This window comes from Eleutherodactylus coqui, chromosome 6, assembly GCF_035609145.1.
Source record: "Eleutherodactylus coqui strain aEleCoq1 chromosome 6, aEleCoq1.hap1, whole genome shotgun sequence".
Taxonomy (NCBI): domain Eukaryota; kingdom Metazoa; phylum Chordata; class Amphibia; order Anura; family Eleutherodactylidae; genus Eleutherodactylus; species Eleutherodactylus coqui.
Genome location: NC_089842.1, coordinates 199,704,061 through 199,727,934, shown reverse-complemented (window position 1 = coordinate 199,727,934; position 23,874 = coordinate 199,704,061).

The window sequence follows — 23,874 nt, the reverse complement described above, 5'->3', positions numbered from 1 at the left end:
AGAATAAAGTGATAACTTTGTTCCCCGGGTTAATATGATTACGCAATAGCATATTTTGTTTAGTTTTTTTGTTTGAAGTTTTAATACTTTTGCTCAATAAAAATACTTTTTGTAAAAAAAACAAACGTATTTTCTTATCACCATATTTCAAGACCCATAACATTTTTATTTTCCATCAATGGAGGTGTATGAGAGTTTATGTTTTTTTTGTGGGAAGACTAATTTTCATTGGTGACATTTTTGGGGTGCAAACAGCTTTTGATTGCTTATTTTGGTTTTATTGGAAGACTGTGTGATGCAAGTGGAATGGTCTGTAATAACACAGCAGTGATGGATGAAGATGGAGGCAGCAAATTAAACGTCTACTAAGCAGAATATTAATTACAGTTCATCACTTCACAGAAGGGTTCAGTATTTAAACTTAACATAACATTATGCAATATACTTCCCTATTTCTTTCCACAGGAGGGCACGATTTTTAAACATTATCATATTTTACTATTTACTTCCTAAGGCTGCTGGTACTGTTGGATCTTGTCACCAGTGGAAGTAGTGGTAGAGACAAGATTGACAGCCCGGTGATGCCCCCTGTTCCTGATTGGCTGCAGAGCTTGCTCCCGTGCAGGTCCTGGCAGCCCACTAACCTTCCCCCGATCTACCTGCTCTGTTACTCGGTGCTGCACTGGTTCTCGTCTTCCAGCCCTAATTTCCCCTCCCCGCTGCTGCTGTCACTCTCCCTGCTCCCCGCTGTCCGTGTCTTCCCTGGCCCTGATGTAACCTCCCCGCTGCTGCTGTCACTGTTCCTTGCTCCCCGCTGTCCATCTCCCTTTTCCCAGTAACCTCCCCGCTACTGCTGTCATTGTCCCTTGCTCCCCGCTGTCCATATCCCTTTTCCCAGTAACTTACCCATTCGTCTCCCTTTTCCCAGCCTCAGCTCACCTCCCTGCAGCTTTGCTTGCTGCCCGCTCTTCTGCTCTCTGTCTCTATGCCTGCTGCTCTGACTTATCGGGCGGTCTGTTTTTTGTCCTCACTGCTCCGCCACTGTGTAGTTACCCAGAGCCGACCTCACATCAGCGCTGACAGATTATTTTCTCCTGCAGCGCTGCTGGGAGGCTGCCGGCGGGGACACTCCGTGCCGGAGACGGACAGCGGAAGAGTGGGTAGCTGACACATTGCAAGTCCTAGCAGCGTGGCAACTGAACTTTGGCTTGGATGGCGGGTTAGGGTGAAGATTTGTTTAAGTGTTTAGGTTAAAAATATTAGCTGTAAATGCTTCCATTTTGGACCATTTACAGCTAATAATGTAAGCCTAACACTTAAACAAACCCTTACCCTAACCCTCCATCCAAGGCAAAACTCACTCCCCACGCTGCTAGGACCTTCCTACAGGAGCCAACCAGGACCTTTGGGGGCGTATCCTAGCCCTAAACTGTCACTTTAGGTCTGCACTAGAGATGAGCGAACACCAAAATGTTCGGGTGTTCGTTATTCGTAACGAACTTCCCGTGATGCTCGAGGGTTCGTTTCGAACAACGAACCCCATTGAAGTCAATGGGCGACCAGAACATTTTTGTATTTCGCCGATGCTCGCTAAGGTTTTCATGTGTGAAAATCTGGGCAATTCAGGAAAGTGATGGGAATGACACAGTGACGGATAGGGCAGGCGAGGGGCTACATGTTGGGCTGCATCTCAAGTTCCCAGGTCCCACTATTAAGCCACAATACCGGCAAGAGTGGGCCCCCCCCCCTCCCAACAACTTTTACTTCTGAAAAGCCCTCATTAGCATGGCATACCTTTGCTAAGCACCACACTACCTCCAACAAAGCACAATCACTGCCTGCATGACACTCCACTGACACTTCTCCTGGGTTACATGCTGCCCAAACGGCCCCCCTCCCCCCCACAGCGCACACCAAAGTGTCCCTGCGCAGCCTTCAGCTGCCCTCATGCCACACCACGCTCATGTCTATTTAGAATTGCGTCTGCCATGACGAGGGACCGCAGGCACACACTGCAGAGGTTGGCACGGCTAGGCAGCGACCCTCTTTAAAAGTGGCGGAGCGATAGCCCACAATGCTGTACAGAAGCAATGATAAATAGAATCCTGTGCCACCGCCATCAGGAGCTGCACACGTGGGCATAGCAATGGGGAACCTATGTGCCACACACTATTCATTCTGTCAAGGTGTCTGCATGCCCCAGTCAGACCGGGCTTTTTAATTCATAGACACAGGCAGGTACAACTCCCTATTGTGAAGTCCCTGTCGACCCACAGCATGGGTGGCTCCCTGGAACCCACCGGCGGTACACAGAAATATCCCATTGCATTGCCCAACACAGCTGAGGTAGTAATGTCGTGCTTAATGCAGGTGGGCTTCGGCCCACACTGCATGCCCCAGTCTGACTGGGGTTCTTTATAAGTGTACAGATGTAGTAAAAACTCCGTGTGCACCTACAGCATGGGTGGGTGCCAGGAAGCCACCGGCGGTACATAGAAATATCCCATTGCATTGCCCAACACAGCTGAGGTAGTAATGTTGTGCTTAACCCTTTCCAATCCAATTTGTATATGGTTTTCCTAGGGGGCTTACTCTTTTTCTGCTGTTATACAACGGCGCTATATGCTGGCTAAAGCCAGTACTGCATGAGCTGACACGTAGGATAGGCTCCGACAGCAGAGAGGCTGGCAATATACAGTAAGAGAACCCCGACGGACGTCTACCAACAACGGAGCTGTACAGCCTTAAACCCTAATGTCTTCACAGGTCACACAGTGGACTGGAAAGGGTTAATGCAGGTGGGTTTCGGCCCACACTGCATGCCCCAGTCAGACTGGGGTTCTTTACAAGTGGACACATGTAGGTTTAACTCCCTGTGGACCCACTGCCTGGGTGGGTGCCAGGAAGCCACCGGCGGTACATAGAAATATCCCATTGCATTGCCCAACACAGCTGAGGTAGTAATGTCGTGCGTAATACAGGTGGGCTTCGGCCCACACTGCATGCCCCAGTCAGACGGGTTTTTTAGAAGTGTACAGAAGTATTAAAAACTCAGTGTGCACCTACAGCATGGGTGGCTCCCTGGAACCCACCGGCGGTACACAAAAATATCCCATTGCATTGCCCAACACAGCTGAGGTAACGTCAGCTGTAATGCAGGTGGGCTAAAAATTAATTTGATTACACTGTAGGCGAGGGCCCACAAAAATTGCTGTATCAACAGTACTAATGTACATCCCAAAAATTGGCCATGGCCAGCCAAGAGGGCAGGTGAAACCCATTAATCGCTTTGGTTAATGTGGCTTAAGTGGTAACTAGGCCTGGAGGCAGCCCAGTGTAACGAAAAATTGGTTCAAGTTAAAGTTCCAATGCTTTTAAGCGCATTGAAACTTATAAAAATTGTTCAGAAAAATTATTTGAGTGAGCCTTGTGGCCCTAAGAAAAATTGCCCGTTCAGCGTGATTACGTGAGGTTTCACGAGGAGGAACAGGAGGAGGAGGAGGAGGAATATTAGACACAGATTGATGAAGCACAAATGTCCCCGTTTTGGATGGTGAGAGAGAACGTAGCTTCCATCCGCGGGTGCAGCCTACGTATTGCTTACGTATCGCTGCTGTCCGCTGGTGGAGAACAGAAGTCTGGCGAAATCCAGCCTTTGTTCATCTTGATGAGTGTTAGCCTGTCGGCACTGTCGGTTGACAAGCGGCTACGCTTATCGGTGATGATTCCCCCAGCCGCACTAAACACCCTCTCCGACAACACGCTAGCCGCAGGACAAGCAAGCACCTCAAGGGCATACAGGGCTAGTTCAGGCCACGTGTCCAGCTTCGACACCCAGTAGTTGTAGGGGGCAGAGGCGTCACCAAGGATGGTCGTGCGATCCGCTACGTACTCCCTCACCATCCTTTTGCAGTGCTCCCGCCGACTCAGCCGTGACTGGGGAGCGGTGACACAGTCTTGGTGGGGAGCCATAAAGCTGGCCAGGCCCTTAAAGACTGTTGCACTGCCTGGGATGTACATGCTGCTCGATCTACGCACATCCCCTGCAACATGGCCCTCGGAACTGCGCCTTCTGCCACTAGCGCTGTCGGCTGGGAATTTTACCATCAGCTTGTCCGCAAGGGTCCTGTGGTATAGCAACACTCTCGAACCCCTTTCCTCTTCGGGAATCAGAGTGGGCAGGTTCTCCTTATACCGTGGATCGAGCAGTGTGTACACCCAGTAATCCGTAGTGGCCAGAATGCGTGCAACGCGAGGGTCACGAGAAAGGCATCCTAACATGAAGTCAGCCATGTGTGCCAGGGTACCTGTACGCAACACATGGCTGTCTTCACTAGGAAGATCACTTTCAGGATCCTCCTCCTCCTCCTCCTCCTCAGGCCATACACGCTGAAAGGATGACAGGCAATCAGCCGGTGTACCGTCAGCAGCGGGCCAAGCTGTCTCTTCCCCCTCCTCCTCATCCTCCTCATGCTCCTCCTCCTCCTCCTGTACGCGCTGAGAAATAGACAGGAGGGTGCCCTGACTATCCAGCGGCATACTGTCTTCCCCCGCCCCCGTTTCCGAGCGCAAAGCAGCTGCCTTTATGGTTTGCAGGGAATTTCTCAAGATGCATAGCAGAGGAATGGTGACGCTAATGATTGTAGCATCGCCGCTCACCACCTGGGTAGACTCCTCAAAATTACCAAGGACATGGCAGATGTCTGCCAACCAGGCCCACTCTTCTGAAAGGAATTGAGGAGGCTGACTCCCACTGCGCCGCCCATGTTGGAGTTGGTATTCGACTATAGCTCTACGCTGTTCATAGAGCCTGGCCAACATGTGGAGCGTAGAGTTCCACCGTGTGGGCACGTCGCACAGCAGTCGGTGCACTGGCAGCTTAAAGTGATGTTGCAGGGTGCGCAGGGTGGCAGCGTCCGTGTGGGACTTGCGGAAATGTGCGCAGAGCCGGCGCGCCTTTACGAGCAGGTCTGACAAGCGTGGGTAGCTTTTCAGAAACCGCTGAACCACCAAATTAAAGACGTGGGCCAGGCATGGCACGTGCGTGAGGCTGCCGAGCTGCAGAGCCGCCACCAGGTTACGGCCGTTGTCACACACGACCATGCCCGGTTGGAGGCTCAGCGGCGCAAGCCAGCGGTCGGTCTGCTGTGTCAGACCCTGCAGCAGTTCGTGGGCCGTGTGCCTCTTATCGCCTAAGCTGAGTAGTTTCAGCACGGCCTGCTGACGCTTGCCCACCGCTGTGCTGCCACACCGCGCGACACCGACTGCTGGCGACATGCTGCTGCTAACACATCTTGATTGTGAGACAGAGGAGGAGGAGGAGGAGGAGGAGGGTGCTTTAGTGGAGGAAGCATACACCTCCGCAGATACCACCACCGAGCTGGGGCCCGCAATTCTGGGGGTGGGTAGGACGTGAGCGGTCCCAGGCTCTGACTCTGTCCCAGCCTCCACTAAATTCACCCAATGTGCCGTCAGGGAGATGTAGTGGCCCTGCCCGCCTGTGCTTGTCCACGTGTCCGTAGTTAAGTGGACCGTGGCAGTAACCGCGTTGGTGAGGGCGCGCACAATGTTGCGGGAGACGTGGTCGTGCAGGGCTGGGACGGCACATCGGGAAAAGTAGTGGCGACTGGGAACTGAGTAGCGCGGGGCCGCCGCCTCCATGATACTTTTGAAGGACTCCGTTTCCACAACCCTATACGGCAGCATCTCAAGGCTGATGAATTTTGCGATGCGGACGGTTAACGTTTGAGCGTGCGGGTGCGTGGCGGCGTACTTGCGCTTGCGCTCGAACACTTGCGCAAGCGACGGCTGAACGGTGCGCTGAACTACACTGCTGGATGGGGCCGAGGACAGCGGAGATGAGGGTGTGGGTGCAGGCCATGAGGCGGTAGTGCCTGTGTCCTGAGAGGGGGGTTGCATCTCAGTGGCAGGTTGGGGCACAGGGGGAGAGGCAGGGGTGCAAACCGGAGGCGGTGAACGGCCTTTGTCCCACCTTGCGGGGTGCTTGGCCATCATATGTCTGCGCATGGTGGTGGTGGTGAGGCTGTTGGTGTTGGCTCCCCGGCTGAGCTTTGCGCGACAAAGGTTGCACACCACTGTTCGTCGGTCGTCAGGCGTCTCTGTGAAAAACTGCCAGACCTTAGAGCACCTCGGCCTCCGCAGGGTGGCATGGCGCGAGGGGGCGCTTTGGGAAACACTTGGTGGATTATTCGGTCTGGCCCTGCCTCTACCCCTGGCCACTGCACTGCCTCTTGCAACCTGCCCTGCTGATGCCCTTGACTCCCCCTCTGAAGACCTGTCCTCCTGAGTAAGCGTTGCACACCAGGTGGGGTCAGTCACCTCATCGTCCTGCTGCTCTTCCTCCGAATCCTCTGTGCGCTGCTCCCTGGGACTTACTGCCCTTACTACTACCTCACTGCAAGACAACTGTGTCTGATCGTCATCGTCCTCCTCACCCACAGAAAGTTGTTGAGACAGTTGGCGGAAGTCCCCAGCCTCTTCCCCCGGACCCCGGGAACTTTCGAATGGTTGGGCATCAGTGACGATAAACTCCTCTGGTGGGAGAGGAACCGCTGCTGCCCAATCTAAGCAGGGGCCCGAGAACAGTTCCTGGGAGTGTTCCCGCTCCTGAGCAGGTGTCATTGTAGTGGAGTGAGGAGGCTGGGAGGAAGGAGGAGCAGCAGACAGAGGATTCGGATTGGCAGCAGTGGACGGCGCAGAACTGCGGGTAGACGATAGGTTGCTCGAAGCACTTTCTGCCATCCAGGACAGGACCTGCTCACACTGCTCATTTTCTAATAACCGTCTCCCACGTGGACCCATTAATTGGGCGATGAATGTGGGGACGCCAGAAACGTGCCTCTCTCCTAATCGCGCAGCAGACAGCTGCGACACACCTGGATCAGGAGCTTGGCCTGTGCCCACACCCTCACTTGGCCCTCCGCGTCCTCGGCCACGTCCACGTCCACGTCCTCTAGGCTTACCCCTACCCCTCAGCATGCTGTATTACCAGTGATTAGATTTCCCAGGCAGGAAATAAATTGGCGCAAGACTGCAGGGCAAATATAATTTTTGCCCTTTTTGGAAAACGAAAGGCCCCACTGCCTCTAGTGAATGAATTATCTAAGTTTAATAACTGTGCTGTGTCCCTGCTTATGTGTCACAGAACGTGAGGGTAGCAGAGTTATTATAACTCTTGGAGAGCAGGTATTTTTTTTCCCAATTAAGGAAAGCAAATGGCGAAGCCAGCAGTAAAGCGTAGCTGGCTGCGTATGATTTAGCAATGTTTTTCACACAGCTCACACGTGTCCACCGCCCGTAAGGACGGACAGAGGCTGGACAAATAGATTTGTTTTCAGTTTTTTCCCACCAACAGGCAGCACTGCGTATATTCAATGAACCTGCGAAGTTTAATAACTGCGCTGTGTCCCTGCTTATGTGTCACAGAACGTGAGGGTAGCAGAGTTATTATAACTCTTGGAGAGCAGGTATTTTTTTTCCCAATTAAGGAAAGCAAATGGCGAAGCCAGCAGTAAAGCGTAGCTGGCTGCGTATGATTTAGCAATGTTTTTCACACAGCTCACACGTGTCCACCGCCCGTAAGGACGGACAGAGGCTGGACAAATAGATTTGTTTTCAGTTTTTTCCCACCAACAGGCAGCACTGCGTATATTCAATGAACCTGCGAAGTTTAATAACTGCGCTGTGTCCCTGCTTATGTGTCACAGAACGTGAGGGTAGCAGAGTTATTATAACTCTTGGAGAGCAGGTATTTTTTTTCCCAATTAAGGAAAGCAAATGGCGAACCTAGCAGTAAAGCGTAGCTGGCTGCGTATGATTTAGCAATGTTTTTCACGCAGCTCACACGTCTCCACAGGCGTAAGGACGGACACAGGCTGGACAAATAGATTTGTTTTCAGTTTTTTCCCACCAACAGGCAGCACTGCGTATATTCAATGAACCTGCGAAGTTTAATAACTGCGCTGTGTCCCTGCTTATGTGTCACAGAACGTGAGGGTAGCAGAGTTATTATAACTCTTGGAGAGCAGGTATTTTTTTTCCCAATTAAGGAAAGCAAATGGCGAAGCCAGCAGTAAAGCGTAGCTGGCTGCGTATGATTTAGCAATGTTTTTCACACAGCTCACACGTGTCCACCGCCCGTAAGGACGGACAGAGGCTGGACAAATAGATTTGTTTTCAGTTTTTTCCCACCAACAGGCAGCACTGCGTATATTCTATGAACCTGAGAAGTTTAATAACTGTGCTGTGTCCCTGCTTATGTGTCACAGAACGTGAGGGTAGCAGAGTTATTATAACTCTTGGAGAGCAGGTATTTTTTTTCCCAATTAAGGAAAGCAAATGGCGAACCTAGCAGTAAAGCGTAGCTGGCTGCGTATGATTTAGCAATGTTTTTCACGCAGCTCACACGTCTCCACAGGCGTAAGGACGGACAGAGGCTGGACAAATAGATTTGTTTTCAGTTTTTTCCCACCAACAGGCAGCACTGCGTATATTCAATGAACCTGCGAAGTTTAATAACTGCGCTGTGTCCCTGCTTATGTGTCACAGAACGTGAGGGTAGCAGAGTTATTATAACTCTTGGAGAGCAGGTATTTTTTTTCCCAATTAAGGAAAGCAAATGGCGAACCCAGCAGTAAAGCGTAGCTGGCTGCGTATGATTTAGCAATGTTTTTCACGCAGCTCACACGTGTCCACCGCCCGTAAGGACGGACAGAGGCTGGACAAATAGATTTGTTTTCAGTTTTTTCCCACCAACAGGCAGCACTGCGTATATTCTATGAATAATAACGGTGTTGTGGCCCTGCCTATACAATTCTTTCCCTGCAGTATCAATGGAGGGTGCAATGCTCTGCAGAGGCGATTTTGAGAAGCCCAAAAAAAATGCAGCACAGCCAACAGCAGCCTGGACAGTACTGCACACGGATAAATATGGCCCTAGAAAGGACCGTTGAGGTTCTTGAAGGCTACACTCACTCCTAACACTCTCCCTGCCTATGCAGCACTTCTGTCCCTAATGCCAGGTGCAACGGTCTGCAGAGGCGATTTTGAGAAAAAAAAAATCCCACTGCTAACAGCAGCCAACACACAGCTATCAGTGGCCCTAATAAGGACCTTTGGGGGGTCTTGAAGCCTACACTAACTACCAATTCTTTCCCTACAGCAGCTCCGGTATAAACAGCACTGTCCCTCATCTAACTCACACCGCATCTGAGGCGAACCGCGGGAGGGGCCGACTTTTATATTAGGCGAACACCTGATCTCGCCAGCCACTCACAGCAGGGGGGTGGTATAGGGCTTAAACGTTGCAGGGGGAAGTTGTAATGCCTTCCCTGTCTTTCAATTGGCCAGAAAAGCGCGCTAACGTCTCAGGGAAGGAAGTGAAAGTAACCAGAACACCGCATGGTGTTCGTCACGAATAACGAACATCCCGAACACCCTAATATTCGCACGAATATCAAGCTCGGACGAACGCGTTCGCTCATCTCTAGTCTGCACCCATTATTCTGGTGGTAACAAGGTGCAATAATACAGAGGCTGACTTCATACTAGCGTGAAAATTGTGCAAGATTTCTGCATTGTGAGATGCAGAAAACTTGCACAAACATGAACCCCATTCTTTTGAATGGGTTCATATGCATTAGCAAAGTTTTCCTGCCTGTTCTATTAAGCTGCGAGATCTCGCATCGTAGCCCCATTGAAGACAATGGGAAAACCTTGCGATCCTCTGCCATGGCTGTGACAGACGCAGCAGGGGATTCCCTTCATCCCCGCAGTGATGTGAGCCTGTTTGCACATGAAAACACCTCACATCCATGGAACTTCCACATGGTGGGGAGCGCGATATGGGGACAATATTCACAGCCCCATATCATGCTCGCCAGTATAAAGTTAGCTTAAGGCCTGCTTCACATGACTGTATTTTTTTTTTCATTCGGATGTATACAAAGAAATATTGCATGAATAAACAATAGCTGCCTTCAAGCACCGATCTTTAGCTGTGTATTTTCTGTCGTTCACACGGGTGACAGCAGCATGTAGGCAAAAAATTACGCTGCAGTGCAAAAATCTCTCAATCGGCAAAAATCCTCAGAATGACCACGAATGCTTCAATAGCGCCAGCTGTCTTTTCCCAGCGTTAAACACAGAAAACTCCCTCCCCCTCCCTGTTTTCCAGCCCCCGTAGGGGTCTATGGGAGCTTTCAGTGTATTTTGGCCAAAAATAGGGCAAGACCTATCTTTGGACGCAGCGTATAAAATATGCATCTGAAAATGGCCGCCAATGTTCTATTTTTGTGGGCGCGATTTTTTTATGTGGCTAAAAATCGCTCACCTGAATGAATACATTGACATTATTCACAGAAAAAGCCAAAAATACAATACCTGAAGGCCTGCAAAGCAGACACGGTCGCCATAGGCACGATCACCATAAGGCAGGCACAATCGCCATCGGCACAATCGCCGTAGGGCAGGCGCAATGGCCGTAAGCCCTGGAGATATGCGGTCAGCCAGACAATAAAGTGGAGGAGCAGATTGTTCCTGGCAGGCTAATATGCAGTCACCCACTGAACCCAGCCCAGATTGGGGAGGAGTGACTGCATATACTAATAGCCTGCACATGTGAACGATACCAAAAATGCCAGCCATAGATGGATGGTGACCCACCATACAGGATATCGCTCACCTGAATGAATACATTGGAATCCAATGCTTCAAATGGTCACGATTTTTGCCTGATTTTTGGATGCAACTAAATAACGGCGTATATACAGTCGTATATATAGGCTTTAGTCACATGACTATATATAAGCAACTATTCGGGCAAAAATCGCTACATTGTGCTTTCTCTTGCACTACCCATAAGGTGCTGGCTTCCTCTTCCGCTTCGCATAAAAAGTACATCACCCGCCTCCTTGTCACCTTCCCTAACAGTACCATAACTTACTTTATGGTGCTGTAGGGAGGTTTCCTTTAAAGGGGTTTTCCAGTAAAATACTATTGTTGACCTTCCGCTCCAAATACACTGAGGTTGGAGCGGAAGCTTCCATGCCGACCTCCTTATAGTGGCCGGCGTTTGTAACTGCAAGCACGGCTCCCATTGATTTCAAGGATTGCTGATCAGCTGATCAATCGGGGTCCCGAGCGACGGACCCCAACTGATCAACTACTGATAACCTATCCTGATGATAGAACATCAATACCAGTAGTATTTCACAAGGAAACCCCCTTTAACAGTCAGAAAAAGCTGAGTGATATAGTAGTCATAGTGGTCATATTGGATGGCACCCAGCTTTTCTTGAAATCGTTAAAACTAAGAAACAGCTGAGACAAAAGAGAAAAATCTCAAGTATATACCATATATTGAATTTGTTTCATATATTTTTAGTGAAAATACTCAGAAATTAGCCCTATATATTGTCCTTGAGTAAATGCTCTAACTTATTTGAGAACTTTAATAAAGGAAACCACGAACCTAAATAAATTAACACATTGTGACAAGATCAAGACTTCAGTCAATGATTCTGTAACGAAATGGATCAGAATTTCCACCTCTTCCACGATAGAGGTGAATTGGAGTTCAATCACTGTGTCTGCAGCTGTCATTACGGGATGTTACATTATCTCCATATAGGCATTCAGCAATCAGTTGTATCTCCGCACCTGACACCAGCGCTATAATGAATGCTTTGTGTGATAGGTTGTATTTCACACAGCTATAGATCATGTTAGGGAAGAAGTATATTTTTTCTCATAAAGTTTCTGTTCAGGATTTCATTTTCAATATATCATTGGCTATTGCAGACGGGGGAAAATTATGATGCACTATATGCAGAGAATAGCACAGCAAGACATCATGCATTTCATTATGTATTCTGCAGGAAGACATAACCTAATATTCGGGCACATTATGAGAGGTATCAAGAAGGGTGGGCGGGCGCTGCAGTCATTTACTCCGCTAAATATTAAAACATTCCTGATTATAGTTGACTTAATTATTTCTCCGTTTACCAAATGTTTGACAACACTGTCTTATTAAATCATGAAATTCATCTGCATGACTGAATGGTAACAACGTTAATTACCAAACAACAGTCCAGCAGCCACAATGGGCCTCATGTATACAAATTAGAGCAAGTGAAAATGAGTTAAAGTGGTTTTCTGACATTTTGCATTGGTGGCAATGTGGGTGGGATGAGGTGTGTATAAAATAAAAAATACACATACTTACCTCTTTCTGCATGTTGTTTCCTCGCCGCTCCAGTGCTCTGTTTCTATCATGGGTTTTTTACCCAGGTGACCACTGCAGCCAATGGAAGGCCACCAGGGATGTCATCAGTGACAGGTTTACAGGATGTAAATAAATGGTGAATTCACAGGTGACATCACCCTTCAAATGCAACAGAGCTGGACTGCCGAATTAGTGGTCTGGCGAGTATATTTTCTTTTATATAATTTTGGGGATAGGGAGCCCCAAACCATCTAAAATAAATAACTCGGAAAACTCCGTTACGTACTTACAGATTCGGAACGGCTTATAAAAGGACAAGGGGTGGGTGCTAGTTCTTGTACAATAATGAACCCAGCAAGGATAATGTCCATGAGATTCTGCACAGACAAGTCTACAGATCCCTTGCCTCGTCAGGGGTCATTTCAAAAATATGCTACTGGGTTATATTGATAGCAACAAAAAAAAAAATCAGTGTTTGGTCCGGCTCACACAGGTGTATTTTTACAGCGTATTACGTGGGCTCTGTACGCCTGTTTGGTAAGCGGGAACTCACAGGCAATCGATTACATTGCCTTATGCAGTTCCAATCACATTAGCATGTCGGAATTGCATAATACGTGAGCGCAGAAAAGAACGCAGTATGTTTTATTTTGCAGTGTATATGCTTGAGATAGACAGTGCGGCAAATATAAATAAACAAAAAAACAGGTGTATATGACAGCGGCAGTTTGCAGGGTCACGGCCAGCTCCAAGCGTTTTACGCTTACGGCCGTGTGAGCCCGGCCTTAATGTAGACACCTAAAACAGTGATGTAATCATTGATGCAAATAGTGAATTTGTACCCATAAAATCTACTAATGACTGAAACACTGGGCACAGAGGTGAGTAACATGACCAGGTGGATCCCTGGCCGTGAGGATAAAATGACCAGTTGGGCTCCATGATGAATGTCTTTTTTTTCCTGACAACTTTGCCATGGGATCACATGAAGACACAAAAGAATTTGAGGAAGCCTACATATACAGAAAATCTGTGGTTACTTCTCCAAGATGTTTGAAATTACCTCCCTACCAAGTTTCTTCAAAAACTGTGTGCAAGTGTGCCTAGAAGAATTGATGCTGTTCTGAAGGCAGAAAGGTCACACCAAATATTGATTTGATTTAGATTCCTGTTTTGCTCATTCATTTTGCACTTTGTTAGCTGACAAAAATAAACTATTAACAAAGCTTGTATTAACTATGTTTAAAAGCATTTTTACTTCTTGGCACTTTTTCCATACTTGCCTAAATCTTTTGCACAGTACTGTCTGTCTGTCTGTCTATCTATGTATCTATACAAACCCCTGAAAGCTTATGACTTTGAAAAGTAAAAAAAAAATGAATGCAGAACACTAGTTATCAACCGCTTAAAGAGTAAAATTGTGAAACTGCATAAACCATGAAATAAAATTGACATATAAAAGTGAATATTAAACCTAAAAATAAATACCCAACAGTAAAACTGGATTAGCAGTCACTGAACAGACAGTAATCCGAACTGAGGTGGTTTTTCCTGTGCCGGGCTCGGAGCGTCTACTGGTGGGATTATGTTTTACTTATCTTTATTAAACGGCATGATCAGAATTCTGCATTTCAGATACATTGCAATGTTATTTCTTGTGTGATAGTCTGTGCAACTCTGCAGAAACCACCCAATTAACATCCTTTACATATGATGAAAGAAAGACATAATTATATATTTCTCCTCCCGCATAGCAAAAAAAGAAAAGTTGTGAATAGACACCCCTGATGTCATCTGTGCTCCTGCCCCAGAGCCAAGGTCTTTGGGAGGAAATAATAGCATTTCAGGGACAGCTGAGGCTAATAGTTGCCGATCATTCCTAACTGGCAAAGTATATGCATCTTGGAAGAGCACATCTTTCCCAGTGGAGGTACTTTTTAAACTAGCATGATAGCTGCCAAATGCTGAATTTGATGATCCTCTAAAGTTCCTTCCCTGCAAGACTGACAGAAAAAAGGGAAATTTCATTGATTAATTACTGTGGCCTCAATCCACCATTGCAAACTGTTGGCATACAGATATATAATAGGCAATTCTTCATCTTTCAAATAGAACATAGTATTCACCACCACATGCCATGGAACACTTGCCAATATCTCATCAAGCTACTTAACACAATTGTATGGTGCTCAACACTGCTTCTCTTTCTTGGATTTATTACCGTTAATGTTCAATTTAGTCATAAGAACATAATGTGACTTATGTATAAACAGAGCTTATTTGGTCTTAATGTGTTCGTCTTTGTGTGACATATGTGCAAAACATTTTGTGACATTTCCAACTACACAAGTGCTTCAATACTGTATGTCACAAAAAACAAAATGCAATAAAATAGCAAGTAAACACTGTAAAGCATTGTAAATGTTTCTTGAAATGGTATTTTGGAAAAATCACAAAAAAGGGCAGAGCCTAGGCTCAGTTCACAGAGGCGGTAATTTTCTGTATTAGTTATGCATCTCCTATAAAGCCCTGTATGAATAAAATGAAATGGGTAGCATACTTTTTTGGCTATAAAGAAGAAAACTTTCAAACTTCAAAGTAAATCGTCACTTTAAATAGACTATGTTGGTGGAAGTCGCTAGGCAAAACGTTTGGTGACCCAGATCACTCCTGAACCAGCTATAACAATCACAATATGGGAGACGTGGCCACACATTTATGTAGCTAAGCCCACTATGAGTTACAGAGACAGTCAAGCCAATAACTGCCTTAGACTCCAGTGAAGGAAGCCATTGACTCTAGTTGGCTACTAAAGATCACCAGAGGACCAATTTTATCATAAAAGGTGGAGGTTTCTAGAGTTGAGCAGTGTATACACCCATAAACTGTTGAAAATGCTAAACCCTTTTTAAGTAACATTTGTATTTTGAACCTTGTGAAATTACAGTTTCCAGGATGGTAATGGTAAGGGTATGCCAGGAGGTGCTGATACCATACATAACTACAGTGTAAACTGGACGACAAGTGAGTACAGTGTTGATCTGATGCAATCAGAGGCAGAAAACACAACAATTAAATCCAGTGATTCGGACTTGACAACTTGTTTGGTTGTAGTGGGAGGGCCACGGAAAAGTAGTGCAGCACCCCACTCTTATGAAAGCTCTCTAAAAGAAAATCTATCTTTGTTACTTATAGCAACCAATCACAGCACAGCTTTAATTTCTTATACTGTTGAGGTAAAATGAAAGCTGCACTATGATTGGTTGCTATGTGAAACAAAGACAGATTTTCTTTTAGACAGTTTCCGTGTGGTGCTGCACTACTCTTCTGTGGCTCACCCTGTAGGTGTGGATGACGGTGGCTCTCTTGCTTTGCAGAACGGTGAACATCTAATGGTATGTAACTCCTGGGTGGACATTAATTTTCAGATTTTCCTATCATAATCCAAGAGGTTTTTGCTGCCAGCTCCCAAATTTAACAAGATGAGAAAGAAAAATTATTATGGGACTGACATAGCTAAGCACAGTACTTTGCAATCTATCTCCATCAGTCCTATAGAGATGGGGAAATAGTGTGTATGCTTGACCAGAACTCCATTCTTACAAGTGAGGGTGATCAATCAGTGGAACAGGTTGTCATGGGAGGTGTTGAGTTCTCCTTCAATGGAAGTCTTCAAACAGAGGCTGGACAGACATCTGTCTGGGATGACTTAGTGATCCTGCATTGAGCAGGGTGTTGGACCCGATGACCCTGGAAGTCCCTTCTAACTCTGCCATTTTATGATTCTAAGGGAAGACAAGACCCCTAATTTGGTGATCAGTGAGGTACCAGCAATCGGATCCTGCTGATCGGATGCTAATGTCCTATCCTGTGAACTTGACACAATCCAATCTCTTAGAGAGCAATGCACACCAAGAGATCAGACCTGATGACTAGTGAGGAAGCAATAAAGAGCATACTATTGATGTAGTATGATGTGTGACATGGCTCTGTAGTTTGATGTACATTGGCCAGACTTTACCAGAACTTCACAGGAGAAGCAGTGAACATGTGATTGGAATAATAGCTACGAAAGAGAAAAATGAGGTGATAAAACTAAAATTCTGCAAAGACATTTCAAGACCCAATACAATCATCATGGTACCCCTTTGAATGTTAGCAGGATAGATTAGATCCTAGTAAACTCTCCTGGAATGCGGCTACTAGGGACAATAGATCATCAAAGGTTGAGGAAGATCATGACCCATTAATTCATCCTTGATTTGGCCAGATAGTTAATACAAATCTGGCCATCTTATTGTTCCATGCCAACTGTGACACCAGGACGAGGAACTTGATGGCACACTGACTGATCGTGGATCGTGGAGGTATGGCCAGCTTCCATGAAGCCCCTCCGAAATATAGCCAGTAAAGGAGTCAGGAAAACATGATCTGGTTGTACTATATGATGGATCCAACCCAGCATTAGAGCTTCTGCTACGAATGCATGCCATGACTCATATGCGAACATAAATTAATTAAAATTTGTGTAAAAGTGTTACTGTGAATCTTTTATGTACTATTTTCTATTAAGGGGGAGGAAGAAATTTTTAATTTTGTATAATTTCTGTGTAGCTGTAGAATACTAAAGATATGTTGATCGTAGGGTCTTCATAGTTAATGGCTAACTGATTATCTAACTCCAAGATACAGTGCATTTACTTTATTTAACATTTTCAAAATAGCAGCAAAAATAATAAGATGTGATAAAGGTTACATTACGTGGGTAGAACTGATAGCTCAGAGCGGCTGCTATGTAACGAATCAGGGTAACATTGTATGGCATGGCCTTACTTTACACTAGCATTTTCTGTACCCAAGACAACCAATGACTCTTACTCTCTTGCAACCCAGGATGGAAAATGCAGGAAGATAGTCATCGATGAGAAGCTTAATTTATGTAACATTTATTCTGTCACATCACTCTAGTTTTATGAAAGTTTCTGATTTATAACAATCTGACCTTACCACACATCCCAACCAAATATGGTGATAATGCATAGTATACAAATAAGTGTAATAACTCCTCAGTCACGTTAATGAACAGATTGATTAATGACCTTTGAAAGAAATAAAAAGTGCATGAACTTTTTAGCTGCATATAGATATTAGACAGTAGTACGATGTGGAAAACTGTTCTGTTAGTTCTGGAGTGATGTTGTCAAATGATGACCAGGAACTTGTCTGGGAAATAACTCTATCAACACTTTTCTTCTGGAGAACCCAGCTCGTACATGTATTACACAGATGCTGGAGTAATCTCAACATCCAACATATAATGCTTAGTTCCAACCAGAGGCGTAACTTGAAGCTTCTGGGCCCCAATGCAAAATCTGTAATGGGGCCCCAACTATAATGCTTTAGTCATAGTACTAGACTCCCTATATGCAAAAGAGAAACCTTATGGGCCCCCAAGGCTCCCGGGCCCAGGTGCAACTGCATCCCCTACATCCTCTATGTTATGTTAAGTGTAACAAAGCAGAGGCTGCAGTGGGAATAGGGCCAGCTTCCTCAAAGACCCTCCAAACGTAGGCAGGAAAGTGGTCAGAGAAAACTTAATCATTTTGCTTTGCTACCAAAGAGGTGATGCCCAGGCCAGGGTTTTTCCTGTGAGTCGGCTACCTTACTTCGGTCAACGGGAAATTGCTAAGGACACAATTCAAAGTGTATGGTACACTGATTGATGAATGCTCAACAGATCCTCATCTCTCCGTGGAGGTGCCAGAAAATGAAGTGGAGGCACCAGTGTTGAAGGATTATGTTGGGCGATCACAATAAAAATCTGCTCAACCACAGAAGTAGAGATTGGAGCAGCAGACAATTGCAAAGGGGCCAGAGGACTTTAGATTGTCTGCAGGATTTGTTACCGACAGAAGCCTTGATGGGCCACTTGCTCTGTCAATTTGAACATATTCTAAAAGCAGAGAAGTAGACATCAAGTGCTCTTCTAATTCATAGTCTGTTGATACTGTTATGTTCACGTACAAGAGTGGTGGATTCTCCAAGCCATAATCCAATAAGTGTTTGCTAACTGAGATACAGTCTAAGAGATCCCCTATACTTGAATCTTTACCCTTGCATGAAGATATGGACTTGTTGCAGGAGGAAATAGAACCTGGTTGGGGAATAGTCATGATTTGTCGGCAGTAGTACTAAAGCAGTGGTAGTGCGGTCAGGAACGGAACCAAAGATCATTACTAGGGGAGCAATCAGGATGCAATAGGTGAGATGATGAGATAGGTGTATAGGCAAGAATAGAGCCAAGGATCAGAGTTAGGGGTAGAACAACAAAAAACAAGAGTGAGGAAGAAGCGATATTCAGAAACAAGCCTGAGAACAGGATCATGATCAATCAGGCTTCAAAACTAGGAACAGCGCTTAGAACGAGATCCCAGGCAGGGTAGAAATCCCAATTATCAGACAAAGCATGGCAGTATGATTCCCTTAGCAACTCCATGCAGCTGTGCAAACAGAGCAGGAGAGCCACTGGCTGATCTTGCAGAAGAGGAGAGCCAAAGTGGCAGAGGAGGAAGTGTCTGCATACCTAGCAATTGGATGTGCCCAATGTCAGGGCCCATGCCCACTCGCCAAGATGTGGAGCTAGAGCTACATGTGAGTAACACTGTGATTTAATGGGATCCTTCATTTTAAAAAAAAAATATGTCTATGTTCATGTGATGGATACATGCAGGCCTCATTACAGTTGACAGAGCTGGGTCTTCACATCACCAGGACAGATTTTTATTAGCTGGAAATAAAGTAGGTTTCTACTGAATGACAAAAGAGATCTTAACACCTTAATGACCACCAATATACCTTTTCATCACAGTCATTAAGGGGCCTTAATCTACAGAGTCGCCTTTCTACAGAAATTTATAATAAGTCCTATATGAGTGTTTCATACCGACAGTTTGCTGACAGCTTAGTCCTTGTTCTGATGAGAAGACCAGTGACTGAGGAAGGCCTTTACAGTTGTATAAAGATACCCTTATCTTTCCATCAAGAGTCTGAGTGTGAAGATAGCCTTGGGGTATTTTTTAGGTCCCCAGGGCTATCTTCACACTCAGTACTTTTACATGGGATGACTGCCTGTTTATAAGGGGCAACAGTCGCTTGGTTCTTAGGTGAGTTAAAAGCCAAGCAATTCCAACAAGCAAATGATTCTTAATCACTTGCCCTCTTGAGTCCTGCGTTTACATGAGAAAACAGTCACCCATAATTACTCTTTTGAGCGATCACTCGAGCGACTATTGGCCCATGTAAAAGTACCCCAAGTAGTGTAACAGCAAAAGCCTATGTCATAATGACAATGACACAGTATTAGCCATTATATATATACCCGCACATGGCACTGGAAAAAAGAATACAATACCACCCGCATAAAATAAAGTTTTATACAGTCAAATCAATAAATAAAATTAAAATGTTTGAATACCAAAAATCAGAGAGGCAAAATAAATTGACTACATTATTGAGCGCAAAAAGGCCTAGTCACCAAGGGATTTAAAACTGCATGGAATTTATGATGAAAATATATTAGAAAATCATACACGTTTTCATTATACCAGAACTATTCTTTGTTTGCTGAAATAAAAAAAATACGTCTAAAGCTAGAATTTATTGCAGACCTGCGGTTTAAAAGCCACAAGCAGCCTACAATGTAATCATTAACAATGACATATAAGCAATGGTTGCTTCCTTTATTTGTACATGAACAGTGGAGAGCAGTCATGGAGTACAGAAAAGCCATCTTGTGGTAGTCAATGGCTATTCTGTTTGATCACCTTGGTTGTATTATGGATAAGAAGTCCAAGATGATGACACAGGATCAGAAGAACCCATGTATGCAAATATTGCCCTTTTGATATCCACCTAATATACACGCTGTAAAAAAAAAATCCAGCCCCGAGGAGGAGTTGACGTTTTGCTGCAAAACTCAGCATACAGTTAAATCTCAGTCAGATATGCAAATTAAAGGGAGCAGGTTGTAGACAAGAACGGCACTTACTCGGGAGGAGGGGGGTATGACTGGCAAAAAGCCCTCTCCTAGAAGTGTCGACTCCTATGTTGTAAAAAAGTCTTCAAGTCCAGTGTGGATATAAGTTCAGTCCTTTATTCCAATGACATGGACAGTAGGCAACGCGTTTCAGTGCTCAAAGCAGGCACCTTCATCAAGCCAACAGGACTGTTGGCTTTAGTCGACACTTCTAGGAGGGGGCTTTTTGCCGGTCATACCCCCCTCCCTACGGGTAAGTGCCATTCTTGTCTACAACCTGCTCCCTTTATCTATGTATTTGGCTACTGCCACATATCCTTGAAGTGCAGAGAAACTCTTATTAAGAGTGCTTTGTTTCAATTTCTCTGGGGAAGACTATTTTTATAGAATCCCCTTAATTGTTTCTGCAGCTCTCCTTGGTCGCAGAGGATTTGATATGTGCAGCATGTAACCAGTGGAAGAACCCTTCGGCACTCTCCGAACTTGTCTCATTTTTCACAGATATGCAAATTAGAGTTATAGCATGATTAGATAAACGGTCTTGCCACCTAAGGCCTTCAAAGTGCCCATAAAAAAATATAAAAAAGGCTTTTAAAGGCTACTTGTGTGTAGTAACCTCTTTTTCCAGTTATGTAGAGCTTGTTGATGACTAAACGCCTCTAGAACGCAGAGAAGAGATTTAGCCCAGTTAATAGAGTTTATTTGGGTGCAAGAAGCTGGATGGTCATACTGATGAATTGCCCGCCTCCTGCGCCATTCTGACCAGACTGTTAAGAGGTGTTGGGACCAGTGGATTATTAGGGCACACATATAAGGCGACCAGGCTCAGGATGCCATTGACAAATCACCAGTAGAGAGGATTGTCTGATCATCTGACAATCATAACCAGATCCAACTGTTTTGTTGTCTGCCATCCAGAGACTGGTGGGACTATAATTACAGTCTCCTTTGTCCTTCAGAACCATTTCCAGGTGCGTGGCTGAAGGACATTTGGTTTCATTGCACCCATTACCTGTAGTGCCTTTGACACCCACTCACCATTGCTGCTGTTTGCAGTGGTTTCGCGTATGACAAAACTGGACTTTTATGGAGTGTAACTGTGTTGTCTTCAGAGATCCAAGTTTAGTTTGGGCACTGACGACGGCCGTGTTTGTGTCTGGAGACCTAGGGGTGAGCACCTCAATCCTTGCCCCCTGGTGGTCTGATAGTCTGGCAGGCCATCGCCTACAACAGTAAGTCACCACTGGTAGTAGTACGAGGAACATTGACAGCTCAGTGATATGTTCAGGACATCTTGCAGCCACGTGTTCCTTCCAAGAGGCATTTTCCAGCAGGACAATGCTCGGCTGCACACCGCAAGGGGGTAACAGGAATGTCCCCATAACATTGCCACACTTCCATGGCCTACCTGGTTGCCAGATTTATCGCGAATAGAATATGTATGGGACCATCTGGGATGTGTGCTTGGGCTGCCTATGATTTTGCATGATCTAGAGGTTCAGTTACAGCAAATGTGGACCCATATGCCACAGCATACTATACAGAGCTTTTATGCCTTCATGTCCAACCATATCATATCTGGTATCCAAGCTAGAGGTAGTACAACAGGGTACTAGAGCCTCCATACCCACCTGTATCACATCTTGTATCCAAGCTAGAAGCAGTACAACAGGGTACTAGAGCCTCCATGCCCATCTGCATCACATCTTGTATCCAAGCTAGAGACAGTACAACAGGGTACTAGATCCACCATGCCCGCTCATATCACATCTTGTATCCAAGCTAGAGGCAGTACAACAGGGTACTAGATCCTCCACGCCTGCCCATATCACATCCTGTATCCAAGCTAGAGGCTGTACAACAGGGTACTAGATCCTCTACGCCTGCCCATATCACATCTTGTATCCAAGCTGGAGACAGTACAACAGGGTACTAGAGCCTCCATGCCCGCCCGTATCACATCCTGTATCCAAGCTAGAGGCTGTACAACAGGGTACTAGATCCTCCATGCCTGCCCATATCACATCTTACATCCAAGCTAGAAGCAGTACAATGGGGTACTGGAACCTCCATGCCCGACCCTTATATCAATGTTACAATCACACATAGAAAGTTTCATTTGATTCTGACAACTTCTAGGTGCTTGATGTTTTTTTCAAATGAGTGTATATTGCAGGCACTTTTCAAACACTATATACTGCTACAGGACAATATGGTTTTGCCCAGTATAAGCATTATAATTCATATTCTTAACAAGATGTAAAATCATTATATCCTCTTAAAAGAATACTTGGAATATGACTAAAACAAAACATACTGTATCTAGCTGTAGATATACTGTAGTGCCCTTAGTATATCTCTGATGTCTGTATCATTCACGGCTGTTCTTTTTAAGAAAGACTGGGATGACTATTAAAGAGTTCAGAATGCAGAATTTAAAGGGGCTGTCCCACTACAAGCTGTTTTGCATCAGGAAGCAGCCAGCTATGTACATGGCATAGTGGTCCATGTTGGTACTGAGGCTGAGTCATATTGAAATGAAGGTAATTTGGCCTACAATACCAAAGCGGGGCACTGTGGAATGTATGTGTAGTCGCCCAGAGTTTAGGGGTCCCTCGATCAGTTTAAAATACATGTTTCATGTTTGTCTCGTGCACGGTCACGTTTGTGGAATGCATCAGTTATGTGTATTGGATGGCTGCAGGCATAAAAGGGTTAAGGTCTTGTCCTGTCTGGAAATGTATCGTTTTATCCCTCTTGTTCTATAAAAGAGTGGTCACATGATTAGGTAGAGAGAGGAGAAGAAGTTGGAGAAGAAGTGAGAGGAGAAGGGAGAGAAGTAGTGAGGAGACAGTCAGTATGGAAGAGTCCAAGAGGTGGTCCGCTGCTCCTGCCTGGGCCTAGCCCTTCTGGAGGAAACTCCCTAGGACCGCTATACAGGAAAAGAGTGAATCTGCCCGGACCCTAAAAGATGTGTGGGAAACGCATGAGTCCGGAGAAGGAGAGAAACTGCTAGGAAGCGAGAATCATGTGAGTAACTGGCAGTGGAGAAAGTTACCAGGAGAGAGGGGACCAACAAATAACTAGGACTGTGGCTGAGTAATCCCAGGTAAGCCTCCCCGTTCCAGCACTATTTCTAAGGAGTGTTGTTCTATGTTAAGACTGTTACATTTTTTTTATTGCCATGAGGAGAAGTTAAGTAAACGGGTAGAACTGAACGTTCCCATTATACTTTATGTGTGAATTATTTTATTTCCGGAATGGATGTCGGAGTGATCCACCGCAGAGGACGGAATGTTGGTGTCATGAGTGACAAATACAGGTCTACAGGTAACCATGGTTACTAAGCTTGTGATCTCCCCTAGCAATAAAGAGGTCGGGTCCCAAGCTACCCTTATCAAAGAGGCAGTAGAGATCTGTGACAAGACTAACACTCTACCCTGCTGTCTCCTTGGCTGAGGGCCTGCTCCTTGGACGCTGCATATGGAACTGCCTGCTTCCTGCAGCAAAACAGCTAGATGTTGGGACTACTCCTTAGTCAGGAGATAAGTCTTGGTATATAGCAGTGGTGGCGAACCTATGGCACGCGTGC